The sequence below is a fragment of the Pseudorasbora parva genome, chromosome 12 (assembly GCF_024679245.1).
Source record: "Pseudorasbora parva isolate DD20220531a chromosome 12, ASM2467924v1, whole genome shotgun sequence".
NCBI lineage: Eukaryota > Metazoa > Chordata > Actinopteri > Cypriniformes > Gobionidae > Pseudorasbora > Pseudorasbora parva.
In genome coordinates, this window is record NC_090183.1 from 17,803,002 (window position 1) to 17,820,414 (window position 17,413).

Sequence of the window (17,413 nt, forward strand, 5' to 3'; positions counted from 1 at the left end):
ATGTTTACAAAGAGGCAAACTCGGTGAAAAAAATTATGCAAACTCTGGTTTTATTTGTGTATTGCTAGAACATAAGTATTACATAATAAACTAAAAGAAAGTTTATCATATTTTCTGGCTAGTTTACTTTATTTTGTATAATCATAACCATACTTTCACCCAAACAGAATAAACAGTTTAAATGGGTAAATCTTCTACAGATACTTTTATTCTTCGTTTTCTTTTCTGACATACTTTTTCTTATTTCTTATGTTTCTCTTTCATTTAGTGATTCTGCTAATTATAATCAGGTGTTCATCATTAATGATTAATCATCACTTAATTAATCACTTAATTTCTTGACTGCATTATTTATTCTTTTAGTGAACTCAATTGAAATAAGTTCAGAGTACTCATAACTATTGATTTCTAAAATTACAAAATAATTTAAGTAATCTGTGTCCTTAAATATAATGATTTCCCTTCTTGAGGGAACTTGCACTGCGTTATCGAGATGACAGTTTGGGGTACGCCCCCAGCATAGCGCATCTGAAGCATGAATGAAAAAAGTCCAATCCTGATTGGTGCTGCGTCATGACATGGGGTCATGCGATCAGATACAAAGGGATGCCGGCACACAGAGCAAAGATAGCTTTTCTGCTCTTCAGCGAAGCGCTCTGTGTTTGAGTTGTTTGTCTATTTGGTGTTGTTTCTCCAAAAGAGTATTTTGTGAAGCTGGCTGGCTCAGCAAAAATAGGCATGTTTTGCGTGTCTGTTGAGGCAGTGTGGCGGCGTAGAGTAGTTGGCTCGCGAATGGACTTGTCAGCGTGTCCTGGGACTGCTGAGGCACCTTCTGAGACCTCGTCTGACAGTTCAGATGTTCTCCTTCCCCGTGTGGAAGCCCGCACTGTGGCTTCTTCCCCCAGGGTGGAGAACCCGATGCTTGAGCCATCTGATTCTGAGGAATCTAAAAATAATCTTAAATTGTCTGGGGACACTAAAATTATGATATAAGTTATTCAGCTAAATATACAAATAAAATTAATTAAGTAGGTCTTATATAATTCTATAAACTATAAGATTGATCTGCCAACATTTTCGCTATATGATAAATTAAAATAAGCTGATAACATCACTGTTTTCTTCAGAACGACTGTACAGCCGAATCAAGTTTTGTTGCAATATTGTCCTGTTTGGCACTGTTGAAGCTGCTTTGAAGCAATCATCATTGTAAAAGCGCTATATAAATAAAGTTGATTGATTGATTGATTGAATCAGACGTGCACAGCATTGAGGCAGGTGATGTTAGCCCCAAAAATGCTACTTTATGTGGTTCTGAGATGGGGTCACGCTACTTCATACCGATGTTCTCCTCCCCAGTGCGGAAGCTCGCGCTAGGGTTTCTTCCTCCGGGGTGGAGAACCAGATGCTTGAGCGAGCCGATTCCGAGGAATTAGATGTGCTCAGCATCGAGGTAGTGAAGTAAACGAGAGCTCGCCACTTCATAATGCAAGGCAGCGCGTAGATTATGGGTCTGCAATAAGAGTGAACACGCAATCAGTGTACATGTGATACTCTTTGGTGCGAGGCATGCAGGGGGCTGGCTGTGTTCATTGAGAAATATCTTGAAGCGTACTGCTGTGCTTTTTTCAGGTGTTTCAGCCTCACACCTGTGGTCTTTCATCTCGAGGTGAAAGCCAAATATGTTGTAAACAGATCGAATCTCACGTTTGCCGAGGCAGCATGTAGATGATGACTCCGTTAAATAAATATTAAAACTGTATCCTCTGGTGATTATGGCTCCATTTAATTTTGAGGAATTTAAATTAAATATTATCTGACTTTGAGGAGTAAGATATGTTTATTCATCAGCCTATCATTTAGGCAATGTTTAATTGATAGTTGATTATCAGCAGGTGATTATTAGGATCAAGTGTCAAACTGCTGTTCACGTGCAAATCTGCAAATCACGTGACATTGGCAATCCGAATCATTGATCGATTCACTGATTCATGGCCGTTTGAATCTTTATTTGAGGTTTGAAAACAAGTTTTCGTAAGAACTGATTAGAACTGGAGCTTAATCAGCTCCAACCTTGGAGAGACTGTGTATCTTTGTATGTGCGCAATATTCTATGTTACAGATCAGTGTTGAGAAAGGTGTATAATGGGCACCCTAAGAGATGAGTGGACTTATTGTTCTGGGCAAGCTGGTGCCTGCTCCAGATCTGGAAGGTCACTACAGGCCTAATTCCGGGGTGAAAGCGCCAACAAGTGACATGTCTATGGAAACGTGCATCAGATTAACTGACATGAGTGGAAATTTACCATGACTGTGCATTGTCTCTGAGCCAATCAGAAACATCCACATTGCAGTAATGACGTGGATAAGACCTTGAAAATGGTATAACTGTTGGGACAATTGTATGTATGATAGGGCGAGGCAACGAGACGGTGAGAGCGGGAGCGCGGGAGCGTGGCCTACGAACTCCTTGTGAGACTTGAAGCTGGCTTCTGCGTTTGAAACTGCAAACTATTCTTAAGTAAACTTTTCTTTTAATTAATTGCAATCCTGACTCTGTCTTCATTTCTTCACTACTGGTCCTGGGTCATAAGCTGTTAACCCCTAACAGCTGTGACTAGTGTCCGCTTTTATGAGGCAGTTTGCTGTGGTGGCAATATGATGGACAGGAACAACAGGTGGTGAAAACAAGCTGGTGGAAAAAGCCAGCTCTGTGCTCGGCAAGAGTCTAGATCATGTGGGAGCAGTAGTGGAGAGATGTAGGTATAAGGAGAAAATATTGGACAATGCTAATCATCCTCTTTATAGCATCTTGATTAACCAGAGGAGCAGGTGTAATTGACGACTTGTTTCAATGCAGTGCAGAACTGTTATGGTTGATACAAAGAAAAACTGGTGCGAGGATCCAAGTGCAAAAAAGGAGATATTTTTATTAACTAATAAAACAAACTACACTGTTAAAGACTTGGATTCACATCCTAAACATAGACAAAGTTTCAAAAACTAATGTTGGACGTTTGATGGAGTATTTCTGTGTTAAAAATAGAGTTTTTTTTCAAGTATGGCTCGGGTTGATGTTAATAGAGTGGAAGGTCCTTGTATGGGCCGTACGGGCTCTTCTCCCGGTAGGATGCGCGCGCGTGACTAGAGCGAGAGAGGAAATGCACGCCCGTAAACACTCTCTCAGGTGCAGATCCAGTCGATCCAGGCGCCGCACTCCACTTTATTCCTATGGGTGATATCAACTCTTCAGCACAGCATTCCGGGAAGGCAGCGCTGCATTTGAACCGATTTGAACGCAGAAATGACGGGAAGCTTCACAACATCGCCTCAGTCACGTCGCAAAAGTGGATCTCCACCGTTCACTGCTGTCAGGACTTTACCAAATCATACCAAAGAAGTGTGTTTTTGACGGAGCGGTCCCAGTGATAAAGGTTCGGTCCTGCTTTGGAAGCAGCCAGTGAGTAAAACCCCTTTAAGAAGGGAAGAAATCAAGAGGGCACAGGTGGGACAAATGAAACCAATAACAGGATAACAAGGGGGGAGGGATCTAACAGACACCTCAACATAACAAAACGTACTCGGTTACTTTCGTAACCTCGGTTCCCTGAGAGAGAGGAACGAGTATTACGTATGGGAAAAACTCCCTTTCTCGAGAATGTGAAGCAAAACTTTATTAATAAAGGTATCTATGTAAAGCGCAGTGAGCTGCATGGCCATAGCCCAGCGCGAGGAGCGCTCTGATTGGCCGGGCCGCGGCAACTGCAGGAACCTATGGTGAACCAATGGGGGGCGTTCCAGAAGCCCGCCGAAAAAGGTGCTTATATTTGCATACAGGAGGCTATATAAGACCCTAATTCGCCATAGGTGTCAGGTTTTAAGATCGACTGAAGCGATACCTGAGAAGCATAAACACGGCACGGAACGTAATACTCGTTCCTCTCTCTCAGGGAACCGAGGTTACGAAAGTAACCGAGTACGTTCCCTTTCGAGAGAGGTTCCTCGTATTACGTATGGGAACACAATGTAAAGCGCCGTGTGTGCTGACTGACCCAGTATACCCAAAGCACATGTTAATAAACCCCCGATAGACCGACAGAGGCGGCTTATAAGGGGAATGAAGAACCGGAAGAGTCGGTTCGTTTGAACAGCTGATCGGACATAGTCTATGAATGAATAAGTGCTTGAGGGCTAATGTGTACAGGCCAAAACATAAGGCAATCTGTTTGTCAGGGTCAAGATAGAGCCTAGATGGAGAGAAGCCCTGCTTGTAGAGCTGGAACCTCCAACTTGTAGAATCTGATAAAAGTGGACGGAGAGGCCCAGCCTGCCGCCGCACAGATATCTTCCAAAGAAATGCCACACGACCAAGCCCAAGATGAGGCCATGCCTCTAGAGGAGTGGGCTTAAATGCCTGTAGGACAGGTTAGGTCCTAGACCTATATGCTAGTGGGACTGCATCCACTATCCAGTGTGAGAGTCTGTTTCATGACAGCACAAACTTTAGTGCGGCCACCGAAGCAATGAAGAGCTGATCCGACTGCCTGAAGGGGGCAGAGCGCTCTAGATACAATCTCAATGCTCTGACTGGGCAGAATAGGTTTGCGTCTTATTCTCTCTGAGACGCGGGTTAAGCAGTGAAAAGACCTGCATACTGAAGGGGTTGATAGCACTTTCAGCATAAAACCATGCCTCGGTTTGAGCACAACCTTGAAGTTGCTGGACCCAAACTCAAGACAGGAAGGGCTCACGGAGAGTGCAGGTAAGCCACCCACTCGCTTAACCGAGGCCACAGCCAGCAGAAAAACGGTTTTGAGTGATATGTGCTTCAAGCTCGTGGTCTGAAGTGGTTAGGAGGGGGAACCCTTCACGGCCTCCAAAACCATGGCGAGGTCCCAAATAGGGACCGAGGTAGGGGCAAGGCGAGTTGAATCTCCTGGCCCCTTTAAGAAAACACACAATAAGATCACCTTTCCCTAGTGAATGTGCCGCGATCGGAGCGTGGCTAGCTGCTATGGCGGAGACACACACCCCGAGTATGGAGGGGGGACGACCCGCGTCCATTAGCTCTTGGAGAAAGCGAGCAGTTCCGCCAGTTCGCATGAGTGTGCGTCGATGTTTCGCGTAGCACACTGGTTAGAAAACCACTGACCACTTCAAAGCAGAGCTGCCAGATAGCAGGGGCTCTAGCTTCCGAAATAGTGTTCATAACTTGTCAGAGAGGTTCCCGGATACCGTTGATGGGCCATACGTGGAGGGCCCACAGCTCGGGATTGGGATGCCAAATCTTCCCTGTCGTTGGCGGAATAGGCCATGGGGCTGTGTCTGACAGCTGAAACAGTTTGGAGAACCATGTGTGGTTCTTCCAAAGTGGGGCTATTAAAAAGCACAGGCTTGCAGCTGGATTGCGATCGGAGGGAGCATATAGAGGGAGTCTGGGCCAACATGGGCCAGGGCATCCCTGCGTTTGCAGAAAAAATATTGGGCAGCGTGTGCTGTGTGAGCTGAATCGTTTGCGGGTAAAGGGACCATCCCCCTGGGGACATGGGTCCTCTGGATAACATGTCCGGACCCTGATTCAGAATACCTGGCACGTAAGCCGCCCTTAAGCTGGGCATACACTGTGCGATTTCTATGGGATTTCAGCAAGGTTACCTACTCACACTGTACGAGTAGATCGCATGCGATGTAAAGTCAGAGCTCACGATTGATGTGCTCTCACTGTGCGGTCCGACCGTCGAGCGCGTCTTGACTGCGCACACTGTACGGGTGAAAAATGCGCAATAAAACCCCCGTGGCAACGATAGACCATGGTGTATTAAAGAGAGGTAGCCTATCAAATGCATCAGCTATTGATATCAAGAGTGTTTAGAATTTATGTATAAAATTATTATTATTATTAGAGTAGGCCTACTTTTATTATTAAATCGATATTACATTAATTTGCCCCCTCCCCCCAACAATAATGCATAATCGACACACTGCATACTAAAATAATAGATTACTCCTCACTATTTAAAAACATTTAGCCCGATTAAACAAGGAATTATAGGTCTAATTATATGATTATAATGTCAGAACACTATAATAATGTCCGTCTCAATGAAAAGGCAGATTTATCTAAAAACAACTTGTTTAATACAAAATGGGCCTACTTCTCTTCTATTTTTTTTTTTCTCACAATATGGACCAAAATAGAAATATTAAGAAAATAAATAAGAAAGAAAATAAGGCAATAGGCTATGCGTTATCAGTATGTTGAATTACATTTATCTCTCGTTGTCTGAGAATATGCTCCGAAAGCTTGTCAGATTTTACTTTCACTTTCTTTAGTGAATAATTGACTGCGTTTAAACTGCGCATTGCGTGATATCCACTGACTCGCGTTCATGAAGAAAAAGAACACATTGCAACATGACATTGTGTCAAGATGGAGAAGGTTAAATATTAATTAATATTAAAAAATAAAAATAAAATGTGAAAGTAAAACAAGTAGCCTAGCTAAATTAATGATCAACTAGCTAAATGAATAATATGCACTGGATATATACAACACAAACTGGAGGCACAACAGTTTACTTAATTTCTGCTATTTGATAGCTGCCTACATAATTAGAGATCTCCCCCTTTTCGTTTTTTCCTTAATGCTTTAAAAAATTAAATGGTTGAACTTCTGCTTTCGCGCAGGCGCAGTGAGGGGAAAAAGGGCAGTCAGTTCGTGGCTTTGCTTCAACTGTGCGATAACCTCACGAGGGGCGAGCAGAATTTCTGACACGCCAGAAATTCATCCGACCATCCGATTCCCGATCGTGAGAGGTTTGTCGCCTCTCGTTTCCCCCTGTACACAGCACGAACACCTCGCGACAAACGACGCACGATAAACCTGAAAATCGGCCCGACCCAAAAAAGAGTCGCACGAGTCAGAATTCGGCTCGAAATCGGACGAAAATCGCACAGTGTATGCCCGGCTTTAGGGAGCTCAGATCGTGCTCTGCCCATAAAAGGAGATGCTTAGCCATGCAGTGAAGAGAGTCTGATCTCGGCTGCCCTAGCGATTTTATGTACGTTATCAAGACGTGGTGGTTCTTATGCCGTAAGACGCTCATTGAGTCTTGAGTCTATGACAATGACTGTACTGATAAGCCTGCCCCTCGAAGGCGAATCTCAAGAATGGCCTGTAGAGGGGGTTATCGTAACGTGAAGTATGCGTTTTTCAGATCTATTGAGAAAACCCAATCCCCGGGGCGAATGTGCGCGAGGATTTGTTTCACCGTCAGCACCTTGAAACGAGCGTGTCATAAGTGCTTTGTTCAGATGCCTGGAAAATGGGCCTGAGACCGCCATCCATTTTCGGCATGAGGAATTAGCGACAGTAAAAACCTGACTCGCTAGCGTCGGGTGTACTGTTTCCGCCGCTCTCTCCTTTAACAGTTTCAATGCCTCAGCGAGAAGCACGTGACTAACACTGCTTCTTACTGAGGGCTCGACCACGGCTTGAATCGCGGGGTCTGCGAGCAAAACTGTAGCGAGAACCTCGTTTTATATGTTCAACACCCAATATTATATACCAGGAATGGCCTGCCAGGCCTGGGCTCGTGAAGCCAGGGGTTGAATTAGATTCGGGGGCTGGCCGCTTAGTAATAGGGGCCTGTTAGCCGGGTTGCTTGTGCTGTAACACTGCTTGTAACACTGTGGGGATAGTGTTAGTTTTGGCGGTGCAGGCTTTGCAGTGGGCGCGCGCGCGCGCGCCTCACATTTATATTGTGTGTGCGAGAGTGAACTTTGTGAAAAGTGCTTGGGTGCAGGAGTGCAGACTGTAAAGTGGGCACATTTCCTACATAGAAAGCTCTTTTGTGTGTAGTGTAAACAATGTGCAGTGGCGCACAACCTACGTAGAATACCCACGGTGCAAACCAGTGAGCAAATCCACAGGGGTAAACGCACACAGCATTAGTGTGCAGGCGAGCGTGTTTAACACAGGCTAGTTGACTGCAATATTTCATCTCCAGTCACTTAACTTAAGGGAACTGGGAGAATGTAAGGAAGTGCGGGTGGTATGTGAGCCATTCCACAATGCCGTTATGTTCTAGTCTAGACTGAAAGCGCGCATGCAGACAAGTGTGTTTGACCACAGGCTAGTTGACTGCAATAAGGCTAGTTGACTTTATATGGTGTAATCCGGCCGCGGCAGGATTTATTTGTGATTTTGTGAGGCTGAATTAACAGTGCTTATGTAGGGGTGCACACTGTGTAGTGGACACTTTGTCTACAGTGTAAAAACCTTTCCAGCCGCCTGAATAAAGGGGACTGGAAGTGATAGAGTGAAAAAAGGGCTTAGCTTGGCAGCCATTTTCCGACGCCCTTATGCTCTGACAGTGAGCGCGTGCTATGACGTAAGTCGCGCTCTAGTCAGCAACGCGCTGTGGAAGGGGCACGCGCGCGCTATCATGACAAGGCAGCCATTACAACTTCCTTGGCAGTAAGCGCGCGCTGTAGCGACATTGTTCTTGACATACCCAACAGCCCGAGCTCGCTCGTCTAACTTACTCTAGTATTCTCTGTCCGCAGCGCTTCAGCACGACGGTGGTAGAATGAGCACGGCGAGAGCTTCGGCTAGAGTTAGTTTATTCACTCTAGTATTCTCTGTCTGCGGCGATAGTGCGACTGAACGAGAGAATAGGAAGCGTGAGGAAAAACTCTGTCCGCAGCGCTTCTAGCACGGCGAGAGCTTCGGCTCGAGTTTGCTTATTCACTCTAGTATTCTCTGTCCGCGGCGATAGAGCGACAGAACGAGAGAATTGGAAGCGTGAGGAAAAACTCTGTCCGCGGCGCTTCTAGCACGGCGAGAGCTTCGGCTCGAGTTTGTTTATTCACTCTAGTATTCTCTGTCTGCGGCGATAGTGCGACTGAACGAGAGAATAGGAAGCGTGAGGAAAAACTCTGTCCGCAGCGCTTCTAGCACGGCGAGAGCTTCGGCTCGAGTTTGCTTATTCACTCTAATATTCTCTGTCCGCGGCGATAGAGCGACAGAACGAGAGAATTGGAAGCGTGAGGAAAAACTCTGTCCGCGGCGCTTCTAGCACGGCGAGAGCTTCAGCTTGAGTTTGTTTATTCACTCTAGTATTCTCTGTCCGCGGCGATAGAGCGACAGAACGAGAGAATTGGAAGCGTGAGGAAAAACTCTGTCCGCGGCGCTTCTAGCACGGCGAGAGCTTCGGCTCGAGTTTGTTTATTCACTTTAGTATTCTCTGTCCGCGGCGATAGAGCGACAGAACGAGAGAATTGGAAGCGTGAGGAAAAACTCTGTCCGCGGCGCTTCTAGCACGGCGAGAGCTTCAGCTCGAATTTGTTTATTCACTCTAGTATTCTCTGTCCGCGGCGATAGAGCGACAGAACGAGAGAATTGGAAGCGTGAGGAAAAACTCTGTCCGCGGCGCTTCTAGCACGACGAGAGCTTCGGCTCGAGTAAGTTTATTCACTCTAGTATTCTCTGTCCGCGGCGATAGAGCGACAGAACGAGAGAATTGGAAGCGAGAGGAAAAACTCTGTCCGCGGCGCTTCTTCAGCACGGCGAGAGCTTCGGCTCGAGTTAGTTTATTCACTCTAGTATTCTCTGTCCGCGGCGATATCACGACTGAACTAGAGAAGAGGAAGAGTGAGGAAAAGCTCCGTCTGTCCGTGGCGCCTCCTCAGCGCGACGGTATAGTGACGAGAGCTTCGGCTCGAGTTCGCCTATTCACTCTAGTATTTTCTGTCCGCGGCTGTAGCGCGACGGAACGAGAGAAGAGTGAGGACAACTCTGCGGCAGCGGCGGAAGAAGAGCCGCGGCGGCGGCAGAGTGAAGAGAGCTTCGGCTTGAGTGAGAAGAGCTCCGTCTTTCCGCGGCGCTTAACGACGCGGCGGAACGAGAGTCCTCGAATAGAACAAGCCTGTAAGCTCTAGAAGTGGCATTGCAGCAGCAACACACACACAAACACATACAACACTCAACATAGACACAGTATAAAGGATATATAACGCCGGATGGCGTAGCTGGAACGGCAGAGAAGGCGGAGAGGGAGTCCGTCGTCCTCAGCTGCAGGTTCCGCTGGTGCCTTTTCAACGGCGGTGCTTCTTCCGGAGATCAGCGAAGGTATCGCTGAAGGAGATTAAATCTGACACCTATGGCGAATTAGGGTCTTATATAGTCTCCTGTATGCAAATATAAGCACCTTTTTCGGCGGGCTTCTGGAACGCCCCCCATTGGTTCGTTCCTCTCAGCCGCCTCACCATAGGTTCCTGCAGTTGCCGCGGCCCGGCCAATCAGAGCGCTCCTCGCGCTGGGCTATGGCCGTGCAGCTCACTGCGCTTTACATAGATACCTTTATTAATAAAGTTTTGCTTCACATTCTCGAGAAAAGGAGTTTTTCCCATACGTAATACGAGGAACCTCTCTCGAAAGGGAACCCACATGTGCACACAAGACAGGACAGGCATGTGACAATATTTTTGTATTTATTATTTCATTTTGCATATTTGTTGTTGCATATTCCGCCATACATTTTTAAATAAAAACATGGATACATTATTTTCCTCCAAGCACTACACATATATTTCTTTAAGAGGAAGATGTGAGAGGAGAAAAAGATTGGAGAAAGTAAAAAAAAAAAAAAGAGTAAGAAAGAAACATGAGTAATTAGAGGATGTAGCAACCTGTGAAAATCCAGATCAAAGAAACAATGGCAGATTCTAAATAAAGAGTGAAAAGAATAAGAACTAGGTAAAGGATAAGTAGCAACAGAAATAGGAGAACAAAATGTAGGGAAATAAATAGGGGTTGATGTAATAAGGTTAGAGGGAAGGAAAAAAAGAAGAGTGATTACCATTTAAAAGACTTGTAAAAAGGGAACAATAAAAAGGAGGAAAAACAGGGGCTTCCAATCCTGCTTCTGGGCTGCGTTCAAATCTGCACTTGCAAACTTCCTAAAGAACTTCCCCTCAGGGGAATCCCTAATGCCATTTTGAAGTACGTTCAACTTTGTCAAGTGGATGAGGAAAGTTTATTTGGACAGACACTTGACCCATCAATTTTAACATAGGGAGCGAATCTACTGGACATGTACACTTCAGGCAGATCCATAGACCAGAATGCACCATGATTATGACATCACAGCAGATCATGTTTAATTTAACCCCACCCCACACAATTCTATTATATGATATTGGAGTTATTTTATATTTATTTAATGCTTGAAGCTAAATACTGTAGCTGAGTGCTTTTTTACACAGTTTTAGTTTATTGCATTGCTATAATTTTCAATTTTTGTATTTTTTTATATTTTATATATCAGCCAAAGTATACATACAGGCCTATAGAATGGTGTGAAAACAAATTTTTGTCTTAGTAAGGTGTTGGGCAACCTAGTCTCACAGAATTCCGTGAAATGAACAAAGACCCTCAACTCAAAATCCATGGTAGTTTCACAGAATCGCCGAAATTTCCGTGATGGGTCCACGGAAGTGATGCCTACACTGTAAAAAATTATTGTTGGTTTTTGTTGGTTTAACTTAAAAAAGTAAGTAACCTGGTTGCCTTAAAATTTTGAGTTTATTGAAATTAAACATTTGAATTGATACAATGAAGGACATTTGCTTAATAAATGGAAACTCAAATTATTATTGAAACTGAACCACATAAAAAATTTGATAAATCATGAAAATAGCACTATTTGGCATGTTTCACTGTGTCATCAGAACTAAAACACACACAATTACCCAATATGCTTACAAAATCTTTTAATAATATTTTAATAAAGGTTGACGAATTGCAAAAAATGCTAATTGTATTAACTCAAAAATGTAATTTCAATTAACTCAAAATTTTAAGGCAACCAGGTAACTTTTTTTCTAAATAATTTTTTACAGTGTATGTAAATCAATGAGCATCCGTGGTCCACACATGGATTCCCTGTTCCAAAACATTAATATTCGTCAGTTTGATTCATTCAGCATAATTTTATTTACATTTATTTTCGTTTTATTCAGACACATTTGAACGTGTAATTCAAACCCTTCCTTAAACCTACCCATTTGTGTATTATAAAAAACAGGATACAACAGGCAGATACTACTGCAGGCATAATTTATTCAGAAAGTACAAATATTCCAAGTGTTGCAAGGCCAAACAATTGATTTGAGTGAAGAAAATCCCCAAAGTAATCAGTAAAGTCGAGTCCATCCTCTGAAGAGTAATACATTTCAAATATTGCCGCCGGAACAAACGTCACGTCAGCTTTGACAGCATTGGCTGTGTCTCGTGACCAATTGCGTCCATTACATCAGCTTTGTGTGTAAAATGCCATTGGCTCTTGTGTGTCTCGTGACCGATCGCGTCATGCTAAAGAGTTGTGTGTATCATTTGAATTATGAATGAGTGCGTGTGTGTGTGTTCTTTTCACAAAGGGGCGCGATCATCATTTGAACAACTAAAACATTAAGATCAACTCTGTTCTTCACATGAAGATATCGTATGACTTCAGAAGACTTGGAATGCACCATGAGTTAATACTTTAATACTGTTTTTGGCCAGTTTTTGCAATAAATACCTGTGACTGTACATTTATTTTCCTGTTATGTGTTTTATATTGTTGAGAGTGGGTAGGTTTAGGGTAGGAGTAAAGTTAGTTGCTCCAAAATATAAAATTATGCTATAAATATTCATAAAATCATGTCTCCTTTTACAAATGCAAATAATTAAATGTGTGTTGGGAATCCGTGTGTGAGCCAAGGATGCTGCCTGTCATTGACTTACATAGGCATCACTTCCGTGGACCCATCACAGATTTTTCAGCGATTCCGTGAAATACCACAAATTTTGAATTAAGGGTCCATGTTCATTTCACGGAACACTGTGAGATTAGGTTGTTTCAGGCCACCAATGTGTTGCCAGAACTGCTTTCTTGCACCTTGGGGTCTTTTGATGGTGGTGGAAAGTGTTGTCTAATAACGCATTGTAGACATTGTATGGTTTTGAGCTGTCTCAAAAGAAAAATGACCAATTGTGGTGATTCCTGTGTTCCTGACTCCTAAATTATAACCTACATTGCAAAGTGAGAGAGGTTCAAACACAGCCATTGTCATGGTCTTGCGAGTGAAGATAGCCTGTGATAATTTGTCTGATTTCCTGTGTCAGAAATTTAGCATGATCATCTCACAGTGTTTGCTGCTACAGCCTACTTCAGACTAGCCAATACAAATGCAACATGAAATTGCATATAGATTAACATGGCATGACGCTAAAACTTACAAACTACTTGCCTTAAGTGCCATTTACAAAACTCATGTCAAGTTGGCCTATTTTCCGTAGTCCTTATTTTCCTCTTTCGTGTTCCTCTTCTTTTTTTCAGCGCACATAAAAAGCACAATTACACAAGTATGATTCATCTTGCTATATTTCTTTACCACTAGTGCATGCTGATGACATTTTATTCTTCTATACTGACTTGCATCATAGCCTATTATTCAATTGGTGTCATCAATGTAGGGTCTACTTACATGTTGTACCCAAGTTTATAAGAGCTATGTCATTCAGTGTGATTTGTAATATTCTTGTTTTTTTTTTTTTTTGGATTGCTGAAATTGTGCAGTCTGTAGAACGCATAAGATGTCAGTCCAAAATATCCCACAGGTGTTTAGTTTGGTTGAGAGCCAGCAAAGGCCATACCATATGATTTACATTATTTTCATCCTCAAACCATTCTACCATATGGATAAAAAATGTATCATCATAGGACAAAAATCTGTCCCTGGAGGGCCACTGTCCTGCGTAATTTAGCTCCAATCTTAATCAAAGACACTTGAGCAAGGCAATTAAGGCCTTCAGGGTTACTAGAAGATTACAGATAGATGAATTTGATCAGGGTTTGATCTAAACTCTGCTGGGCGGTGACCTTCTAGGGCCAGATTTGAGGAAACCTGTCATAGGATAAAGGTGAATACTTAGAACAACTTTGGCTGTTTCTCAGTCGAAAGGCTGCATCCAAGTCAAGGCACATTCACACTACACATTTAATTCCATTTACTTCCATTCCTACACTTCCAAACTTTAGGCGAGGTTAGTGAGTATGGAAAGGTATTAGACAAGGCTTTGGATATGACTAGCTTAGCAAGCCACATATACAATTACAGTTGCAGAGTCCCTGCATCAGGGTGATTGCGTAACTGCGAGTCAGCATAGTTGCAAGACAAAACACAACTCTCCTTTTAGAGTTACAAATGGGGTCTACACATTCAGTGGCACGCCCACTGAGAAGCCTGAGAAGATCCTGTATATAGCCGATTGAAATCACTGAATGGCTGGATGTGCTCCCAGAAAAATATAGGATTTGTAGACAATTGAATGAGTTCCTGAGGTTGGCCATGACCTGTTGAAAAGAGATGTCATGCATCTATCCTGCTGTTGTTCTGCTATTCTTTCATTTGCATTTAATAAAGCTTGGCTTACTGAACACCAGATCCTTTCCTACAAATGCATTGATTGTTAAATATATGTTCCATTTCAAATCCCAGACGCATGCTGTTCGACAGAAACCCAGTCAGAACCAGATGAACCATCTTGGTTACTATTGTAATCTCTGTTCTCAGTTAGAGGAAGCGAGCCGTTATGTCAATGTACTAACATTATGGGTCGCATTTGGGAGCCCCAAACACCCAAACACTGTGCATCCTGGTGCCATGTGTTCCTCAGGCAAGCAACACACACACATACCCGGCCATCCACGTGATGTTAAAGAAAAAGTGATTTATCACACACAGGCCATTTTCTTCTGTTGCTCTGTGGTCCAGTTCTGATGCTCAATTGCCCACTGTTGATGCTTTCGGCGGTGGACAGGGATCAGCATGGGCACCCTGACTGGTCTGTGGCTATATATGTAACACACTGCGATGCTCTTTGTATTCTGACACCTTTCTATCAGAACCAAAATTAACTTCTTGACCAATTTGAGGTAGAGGAGCTCATCTGTTTGATTGGACCACACAGGCAGCCTTCGCTCCCCAAATTCATCAATGAGTCTTGGCCGCCCGTGACCCTGTCGCCAGTTCACCTCTGTTCCTTCCTACTAATTTTGATAGAGACTGACCACTGCAGAATGGGAACAGCCCACAAGAGCTGCAGTTTTGGAGATGCTCTGACCCAGTCGTCTAGCCATTACAATTTGGCCCTTATCAAACTCGCTTAAATCCTAACACTTGTCCATTTTTGCTGCTTCTAACACATCAACTTTGAGGACAAAATGTTCACTTGCTGCCTAAGATATCCCATCCAATAACATGAGTCCTGATGAGGAAATAAAGAGAAATCACTTCACATGTCCGTGGTCATAATGGTATGCCTGATCAGTGTAAATATATGCATTGCAATGCACAATGAACCCCCCAAAAATCTCTGGAATGATGCATGTATGATCTTGGTTTCTGAATTCTGAATCGGTTTCTGGGCTCATCATAAATATGTTGACGAAACAACAAATAAAGTGATAAAGTCTGAGATTATGCCAAAAAATTGTATGCTAACATAATTATACTCATCATATTGTGACAAAACAACAAATATGGCTAAGAACTGGCACATGTAAAGAGAGTTAATACCTTAAAATGTTCACTGGGATTTATTAATTTATTTGCATTTTATTTGTCTATCATTTCATTACCATGTTTATGATGAGCATATTTATGTTAATTCTATTAATTAAAGATCGTTATATATATATATATATATATATATATATATATATATATATATATATATATATATATATATATATGAATATATATATGAATATATATATATATATATATATATATATATATATATACAGTCTTGTTCAAAATAATAGCAGTACAATGTGACTAACCAGAATAATAGTAGAATAAAGGTTTTTAGTATATTTTTTATTGCTACGTGGCAAACAAGTTACCAGTAGGTTCAGTAGATTGTCAGAAAACAAATGAGACCCAGCATTCATGATATGCACGCTCTTAAGGCTGTGCAATTGGGCAATTAGTTGAAAGGGGTGTGTTCAAAAAAATAGCAGTGTCTACCTTTGACTGTACAAACTCAAAACTATTTTGTACAAACATTTTTTTTTTTCTGGGATTTAGCAATCCTGTGAATCACTAAACTAATATTTAGTTGTATGACCACAGTTTTTTAAAACTGCTTGACATCTGTGTGGCATGGAGTCAACCAACTTGTGGCACCTCTCAGCTGTTCACTCCATGATTCTTTAACAACATTCCACAATTCATTCACATTTCTTGGTTTTGCTTCAGAAACAGCATTTTTGATATCACCCCACAAGTTCTCAATTGGATTAAGGTCTGGAGATTGGGCTGGCCACTCCATAACATTAATTTTGTTGGTTTGGAACCAAGACTTTGCCCGTTTACTAGTGTGTTTTGGGTCATTGTCTTGTTGAAACAACTGTTTCAAGGGCATGTCCTCTTCAGCATAGGGCAACATGACCTCTTCAAGTATTTTAACATATGCAAACTGATCCATGATCCCTGGTATGCGATAAATAGGCCCGGCACCATAGTAGGAGAAACATGCCCATACCATGATGCTTGCACCTCCATGCTTCACTGTCTTCACTGTGTACTGTGGCTTGAATTCAGAGTTTGGGGGTCGTCTCACAAACTGCCTGTGGCCCTTGGACCCAAAAAGAACAATTTTACTCTCATCAGTCCACAAAATGTTCCTCCATTTCTCTTTAGGCCAGTTGATGTGTTCTTTGGCAAATTGTAACCTCTTCTGCACATGCCTTTTTTTTAACAGAGGGACTTTGCGGGGGATTCTTGAAAATAGATTAGCTTCACACAGACGTCTTCTAACTGTCACAGTACTTACAGGTAACTCCAGACTGTCTTTGATCATCCTGGAGGTGATCATTGGCTGAGCCTTTGCCATTCTGGTTATTCTTCTATCCATTTTGATGGTTGTCTTCCCTTTTCTTCCACGTCTCTCTGGTTTTGCTCTCCATTTTAAGGCATTGGAGATCATTTTAGCTGAACAGCCTATCATTTTTTGCACCTCTTTATAGGTTTTCCCCTCTCTAATCAACTTTTTAATCAAAGTACGCTGTTCTTCTGAACAATGTCTTGAACGACCCATTTTCCTCAGCTTTCAAATGCATGTTCAACAAGTGTTGGCTTCATCCTTAAATAGGGGCCACCTGATTCACACCTGTTTCTTCACAAAATTGATGACCTCAGTGAATGAATGCCACACTGCTATTTGTTTGAACACACCTCTTTCAACTAATTCAACTAATTGCCCAATTGCACAGCCTTAAGAGCGTGCATATCATGAATGCTGGGTCTCATTTGTTTTCTGAGAATCTACTGAACCTACTGGTAACTTGTTTGCCACGTA